An 8337-nucleotide genomic window follows, 5' to 3' on the forward strand; every position below is an offset into this window, starting at 1 on the left:
TGCATCTACATGGTGTGCTCACCTGGGGACCTGTATTCCTGGCTATATAGAACTGACTCAGCCAAATAGGTAGCTACATGAGCTTAAGCAAATCCTTTTACCTATGGGTCTGTTTACCATGTGAAAATTTGGATAATGCCTAGTGTTTTAGCATCTCAAGATATTTGTAGGGATATGGCAGTTAAGAATGCTTTCAGTTGTGAGTAATAAATTCTGCTAGCCTGGACTGAATAAATAAGGCTTAATATTTCTTTTGTTTAAAGAAAAAAAAAAAAACCTCTAGAAAAGGCAATCCACGGTAATATAGGCGATCAAGGATGTCATCAAGGATCCAAGTTCTGTTTATCTTTATGCTCTATAATCCTTAGTATAGGAGTTGAAAAACTTTTTCTGTAAAGGGCCAGAGAATATGTTAGGCGTTTGGGGCTATAAGGTCTCTGTTGCCACTATTTAACTTTGCCTTTGTAGTGTGAAAGTAACCATAGACAATACAAAAATAAATGAGTGTGACTATGTTCCAATAAAATTTTATTTACAAAAACAGATGCTGGGCCGGGTTTGTCTGGTAGGCTCTATCTTACTCATCTTTCTGACCTCAATATGGGTGCTGTACCTCCAGAAATCACAGCTACATTCCAGTTTAAAAAATAAAAAGTGTATGTCAAAGAGGGTGGAACTCAGAAGGGGCATTTCTCCAAGTCTATTCCTCCCAAGGAAGCACTCGCTCAATGACTTATTATATCATTTTGGTAAGAATGGTCCTCATAGCTGTTTGCTACCATTCAGGTTCATTTCTTTCTAAGTATCTTCCTCTCACCCCTCTGTCCTTCAGAAATTGTCAAGTCACTTACATTGGTCAAGGAAATTTAAGTAAAAATGATATATGTTATTTCTGAGCTGTACCTTATGATCTCAATGTAAAAGTTGTCACATTTTTCCCCTTCTGTTACTGTCTGCCAAAGACTCCAGATAACAACTATATATGCCTGTTTCCTGGAGTGAGAACCCATGAGTTCACAATGACTTCCCTTGTATATGAATCCTGAGTTGAGAGATGGTTCTTCGTTTTTTAAGCCACTTATATTAGGCAACTGTTATTACAGCATAACTCACTCCCCCCTTGAGGTATGCAAGGTCACATAGACACTGAGGTAAATAAATGTAGCTTGTTAGTCTCTGTTGTAAAGCAGTGGTTTGTGTTCCCTAGACCAGCATCAACACGATCACTTAAGATCATGATAGAAAGGGAAATTCTTATCTCTATCCCTGATCTGAATCAGGATTTTGTGACTTAATAAGCTTTCTAAGTGGTTCTAAAGTCTCTTTGCTATCTTTGTAATAAAGGGAGGAAACAGAGGAAGGGATTGTAATAACTTTTGGCTCATTACACAGTGTGTGCAAAAATAATAAGTAAAACCCCTCCAAAGTACTACATCATTATATCATTTGCTGCTATACATCTATACCCAAGGGAAAGGATACAGATGACAGTAGACACTGAACATATTGCATAACTTTGTTCAAATATTGTCATTGCAAACTCTCATTTTTCTTAAATAAACCTTTCATTTATAATTATAAATATTATTTCAGAAAAAGCACATTGTTTACATAAATATAGAATGTGCAGAAGACATTAGATGTATATGTTCAAAATAATTAAATTTTATTTTAACAGTTGATGTGGAAAATGCTAGTTCTGCATTACTGGTGTTCATGCCAATGAATAACTTAAGGAAGCCTCCAGCTGAATATGATCTTTAGTTAAAAAATATATGTATTTGTTGAAGTGTCTTAAATTGAGCCCCAAATAAACTGAAATAGAAGATTGAATCTACTTTAATTCTGTTTTACCTTTTTTTAATTCTGTGAAAATGACAAGGAAATCATGCTTTAAAAAGTTAAATATATTTGATAATCTTATCTTAAAGTTATCTTAATGAGATGGGAAGAAATGGAGAATAGATATGAGTTGTGAATGACCATCACTGCTCAAATATTCTTTCCTTTCTTGAAAAATTATTGTGGTTATCTGGAAAGAAAAAATAGAACATGAAAAAAGAGTAAGAAGACAGTTGCCTCCCCATGTCATTCTCACTTTCCCCATCTGAAAAATAAAGTAGTTCTACATATCACACAAGGCACTTGTATAAAAGCACATAGCAAAAAATGTGTTTCGCAGTATGAGATTGTTCCATGCATTTATTCAAGTGTCCAACAGATATGAAAAGTAATTACTACATGCAAGCACTTTGAAAAACATCACAAATACACAAACCGCATGAGGTTAAGTATAACACCTACAAAGAGCTTATGTTCAAAGGCAAGAAAATGAATGACCTTAGAATAACTCAATAATTGCTATAAAAGCGAGAGGACTTCCAGGGAAGATGGGAGAGTAGGAGGATCCTAATGTTCGTCCTGTGCCACAGATACACCTAGATAACACCCACATCAGTGTAAATAACCTATAAAACAATGGAAAGACTGGCAGGATAGACTCTCCATAACTAAATGTGGAAAAGAGGCAACACTCAAGAGTGTAGGAAGGGCAGAAACGCAGTCAGGAGCCAAACTGAACTCAAGGAGGGAGGGACATTGTAATCACAGGGAAAGGAGAGGAGCAAAACTCACATCTGCACGCCAGGCATGGGAGACCTGCACTGGAGAGATGAATCTCCTAACACTTGGCTTTGAAAACCAGAGGGGCTTAACATTGCAAATTCTTACAATCAGTGGGGCTTAACACCTGGATTTTTAGAAACCAGTGGGCTCTTCTCTGGGAGAGCCAGAAGGCAAGGAGAAACTGATTCCCAGCCCTTAAAGAGACAGCATAAAAGAGCTTGCTGAGATAAAGCACAGAAGCAGCAGTTTGAAAAAATACCTGGGGCATACAGGAGGGAGATTTGTTTACTAATCTCAAAACTTACACTGGAGGGACAGGGATTTTAGGAAGACTTCTCCAAGAACAAAAGAGCTGATTGCTGACATCTCTCTTCCCCCAGTTGGGCAGATACAAGGATACCTGTGAGAACCAGTACAACATGAAAACTCTCTACCTAGCTTGAAAATACCACGTCCCTCCCCTGCACTCTTCAATGCATCACCCCCTCCAGCCCGGCCTCAGCAGAAGTTTTCCAGACAGCTGCAGGACCCCTCTCACAGTGGATGGTCATGGCCCTTGCTGGAACAGGTGTCATGGCCCTGCCTTCTTCTGTGGACAACTCCTCCACAACATACCCCTGGCATGAGTCCATATAAAATCATGCCACAAGCCTGGCAGTGTGCAAGCAGCACTGATAGGGGCCGGCAACACTCCAAAATGACTCCTGCACTGGGGATAAGAAAGATAAACACAAATACCAGTCCAAATGTGGCCCCAGCAGTGGGCTAGTGGCAGATATTTGGTCTGACTGTAGGCGCCTTCCACCAATGAAAGCCTCTCAGGAAACAACACAGGGAGAACACCCTGCAATTTCACACTACTACAGCTCTGAAAAATGCCTGATCTGGCCCAACTGAAGCCCAAGATGGCCTCATCCTGGCTCATTTACAACACAGGAACAAAACCCTGCCCACAACAGCCAAACAGAACCATTGCAGATGACTGAACTGAAGGTAAACATGGCTCATCCACATAGGGTGTGCACAGCACACGTAGGAAACACCCCCGAAGTCCCAGGTTCTAATGAACAGGGGATATTGCACTGTAGGGCACTATTAGAGCTCTCCTTCATATGGCTGCTACTTTCAAGAGCAGGAGAAGTAGCTGACTTCCCTAGCAGTTAGTAACAGACATAGAGAGTTGAAAAAATGAGGAGATAGAGGAATACATCCCAAATGAAAGACAGGTCAAAATAACAGCAAGAGAGCTAAAAGAAATGGAGATAACTAATATGCTTGCTAGAGACTTTAAAGTAGCAGTCATAAAGATACTCACTGGACTTGAGAAAAGAATGGAGGACCTCGGTGAGACCCTCAACAAAGAGACAGAAAATATAAAAAAGAACCAATCAGAGATGAAGAACTCAATAACTAAAATTAAAAAAAAAACACATTAGATGGAATAAATAGTAGAACAGAGGAAGCGGAAGAATGGATCAGCTACCTGGAGGCTAGAGTAATGGAAAATAATCAAGCTGAACAGGAGAAAGAAAAAAAGAATAATAAAAAGTAAAAATAGATTAAAGGAACTCAGTGACACCATTAAGTGTAAAACATTTGCATTATAGGGATCTCAGAAAAAGATGAGAGAGAAGAGGGGATAGAAAATATATTTGAATAAAGAACAGCAGAAAACTTCCCAAACTTAAGGAAGGAAACAGACATCCAGACCTAGTCAGCACAGAGGGCCCTCAACATAATTAACCCAAGGAGGTCCGCACCAAGACATATAGTAATTAAAATGGCAAAAAGGAGTGATAGAGAATGTTAAAAGCAGCAAGAGAAAAAAAAGTTACACACAAGTGAAACTACACAAGGCTATCAACTGATTTTTCAGCAGAAACTTCTCAGGTCAGAAGAGAGTGGTATGATACATTCAAAGTTCTGAAAATAGTTATTAATAAAAATAATGAAGTAACTGATAGTTATATAACAATAGTAACAACAAATGTAACACCCCACTTACATCAATGGATAGGTCATCCAAACAGAAAACCAATAAGGAAACAGTGCCTTTGAATGACACATTGGACCAGATGGACCTAACAGATATATTCAGAGCATTCCATCTTAAAACAACAGAATAATACACTATTTTCAAGTGCACATTGTCCAGAATAGATCACATATTAGGCCAGAAAACATATCTCAAAAAATTTAAAAAGATCAAAGTCATACCATGCATCTTTTCTGACCACAAAACTAGAAGTAAACCACAAGAAGAAATCTAGAAAGACCACAAATACATGGAGGTTAAATAACATGCCATTAAATGATGAATGGGTCAACAAAAAAATCAAAGAGGAAATGAGAGACACCTGGGTGGCTCAGTTGGGTAAACTTCTGACTCTTGATTTAGGCTCAGGTCATGATCTCACAGTTGTGAGATGGAGTCCCACCTCGGGCACCATGATGGGCATGAAGCCTGCTTAAGATTCTCTGTCTCTCTCTCTTTCTACCCCTCCCCCATTCTCTCTCTTAAAAAAAAAAAAGAGGAAATGAAAAAATACATGGAGACAAATGAAAATGAAAACACAATGTACCAAAATCTTTGGGATGCAGCAAACGCTATTGTAAGAAGGAAGTTTACATCACTACAGGCCTAGATCAAGAAGCAAGGAAAATCTCAACCTAATCTTATACCTAAAGGATCTAGAAAAAGAATAAACAAAACCCCAAAACCAGTAGAAGGAAGGAAAGAATAAATATTAGAGCAGAAATACATAAAGCAAGAACTAAAAAATCAATAGAATAGATCAATGAAACCAGAAGCTGGTTCTTTGAGAAGATCAACAAAATTGACAAACCTTTAACCAGATTCATAAAAGAGAGAGAGAGAAAGAGAGAGAGAGGGAAAGAACTCAAATAAACAAAATCAAGAAATGAAAGAGGAAAAAAAACAACCAACAACACAGAAATACAAAGGCTTATAAGAGAATATTATGAAAAATTATATGCCAACAAATTGGACAACTTAGATGGAATAGATAAATTTATAGAAACATATAACCTTCCCAAAACTGAATCAGGAAGAAACAGAAAATTTGGGGCACCTGGGTGGCTCAGTTGGTTAAGCGTCTGATTTTGGCTCAGGTCATGATCTCACTGTTCATGGGTTCAAACCCCACATTGGGCTCTCTGCTGTCAGCATGGAGCCTGCTTTGGATCCTCGGTCTCCCTCTCTCTCTGCCCTCCCCCTGCTTGCACTCTTCCTCTCTTTCAAAAATAAATGAAACTTTAAAAAATAGAAAAATTGAACAGACTGATTAGCAGCAATGAAATTGAATCAGTAATCAAAAAAATTCCCAACAAACAAAAGTCTAGGACCACATGGCTTCACAGATGAATTCTACCAAATTAATACTTATTCTTCTCAAACTACTATAAAAAATAGAAGATGAAGGAAAGCTTCCAAATTCATTCTGTGAGGAGGCCAGCATTACCCTGATACCAAAACCAGATAAATACACCCCACCCCTCAAAAAGAGAGAGAGAGAGAGAGAGAGAGAGAGAACTACAGGCCACTATCTCTAATGAACTTAGATGCAAAAATCCTCAACAAATATTAGCAATATGAATCCAGCAATACATTTAAAAAATAATTCATCATGATCAAGTGGAATTTATTCCTGGGATGCAAGGTAGGTCAAAGATGCAAATCAATCAACATTATATATTATATCAACATGAGAAAGGATAAGAATGGTATGATCATTTTAATATATGCAGTAAAAACATTTGAAAAATAACAATATCAATTCATGATAAAAACCCTCAACAAAGTAGGTTTAGAAGGAATATACCTCAACATATTAAAGCCCGTATGTGAAAAACCCACAACTTACATAACACTCAATGGCGAAAAATTTTAGGCTTTTCCCTTAGGATCAGGAACAAGACAAGGATGTCCACTCTCAAAAATTTTATTCAACATAGTATTGGATGTTCTGGCCACAGTAATCAGAGCACAAAAAGAAATAAAAAGCATCAAAATTGGTAAGAAAGAAGTAAAACTTTCACTATCTGCAAATACTGTATACGGAAAACCCTATAAACTCCACCAAAAAAAAAAAAAAAAACCAAAAACCAAAAACCAAAAAACTAGAACTGATGAATTTATTCAGTAAGGTCACATAGTACAAAATAAATGTACAGAAATATGTCACATTTCTATATACTAACAATGAAGTAGCAGAAAGATAAATTAAGAAAATAGTTCCATTTATGATTGCACCAAAATAATAAAATACATAGAAATAACTTAACCAAAGAGGTTAAAGACCTATACTCTGAAACCTATAAATATTGATGAAAAAAATTGAAGATGACACAAACAAATGGAAATATACTCCATGCTCATGGACTGGGAGCACAAATATTGTTAAAATGTTTATACTAGCCAGGCTGTATGCTTCTCTCCACTTGACAGATAGTTGCATCTCCTGGTAGAGTGCCAGCCATGTCCCCAAGACATAATGGTGAAGGTAAATGGATTTGCCCATATTGGGTGTTCAGTTAACAGGACTGCTTTTAACTCTGTGGATATTGTTGCCATCAATGACCTCTTCATTGACCTTATATACATGGTTCCAGTATGAGTCCACCCACAGCAAATTCAGTGGCACAGTCAAGGTTGAGAGAGAGAAACTTGTCATCAGTGGAAAGCCCATCTCCATATTGCAAGAATGAGACCCTGCCAACATCAAATGGAGTGATGCTAGTGCTGAGTATGTTGTGGAATCCATTGGTGTCTTCCTCACTGTGGAGAAGGCTTTGGTGTCTTCATATTGTGGAGAACACTTGACGTGTGGGGCCAAGACAGTCAACATCTCTGTCCCTTCTGCTGATGCCCCCATGTTTGTGATGGGCATGAACCATGAAATATATGACAACACCCTCAAGATTTTCAGTAATGCCTCCTGCACTACCAATGGCTTGGCTCTTTTGACCAAGGTCATCCACAACTTTGGCATCATGGAGGGACACATGACCACAGTCCATACTGTCACCTCCACCCAGAAGACAGTGGACAGTCCCTCTGGGAAGCTTTAGTTTGATAGCAGAGGGGCTGCCCAGAATATCATCCTTGCTTCTACTGACACCACCAAGGCTGTAGGCAAGGTCATCTCTGATCTGAATGGGAAACTCACTGGCATGATCATCCATGCCCCCACCAGTGGATCTGACTTGCTGCCTGGAGAAAGCTGCTAAATACAATGACATCAAGAAGGTGGTAAACAGGCATCAGAGGGCCTCCTCAAGGGCATCCTGGGCTACACCAAGCACCAGGTTGTCTTCTGTGACTGTAACAGTGACACCCACTCCACCTTTGATGCTGGGGCTGGCATTTGCTCTCAACAACCACTTTGCCAAGCTCATTTCCTGATATGATAATGAATTGGGCTACAACAACTGGCCTCTGAGGAATAAGAGTTCCCTAGACCACCAGCCCCAGCAAGAGGAAGAGAGAGGTCCTCAGCTGGTGGGGAGTTTTTGCCCCAACTCATCTCCCAACAGACTGAGAATCTCCCAACCTCTACACAATTTCCATCCCAGAACGCTTAAAGAAGGGGAGGGGCTTGGGGAGCCCTATCTTGTCATGTACCATCAATAAAGTATACTATACCCATCCAAAAAAACAAACAAACAAAAAAACCAAAACCTATACTACCC

General features: G+C 38.8%; 1 pseudogene; it reads left to right on the forward strand.

Moving 5' to 3' along the window:
* Positions 1 to 7139: 7139 nt before the first annotated feature.
* On the forward strand, positions 7140 to 8050 carry LOC122492364 (annotated as a pseudogene).
* The last annotated feature ends 287 nt before the right edge of the window (positions 8051 to 8337 follow it).

The sequence above is a fragment of the Prionailurus bengalensis genome, chromosome C2, assembly GCF_016509475.1.
Source record: "Prionailurus bengalensis isolate Pbe53 chromosome C2, Fcat_Pben_1.1_paternal_pri, whole genome shotgun sequence".
Lineage (NCBI taxonomy): Eukaryota > Metazoa > Chordata > Mammalia > Carnivora > Felidae > Prionailurus > Prionailurus bengalensis.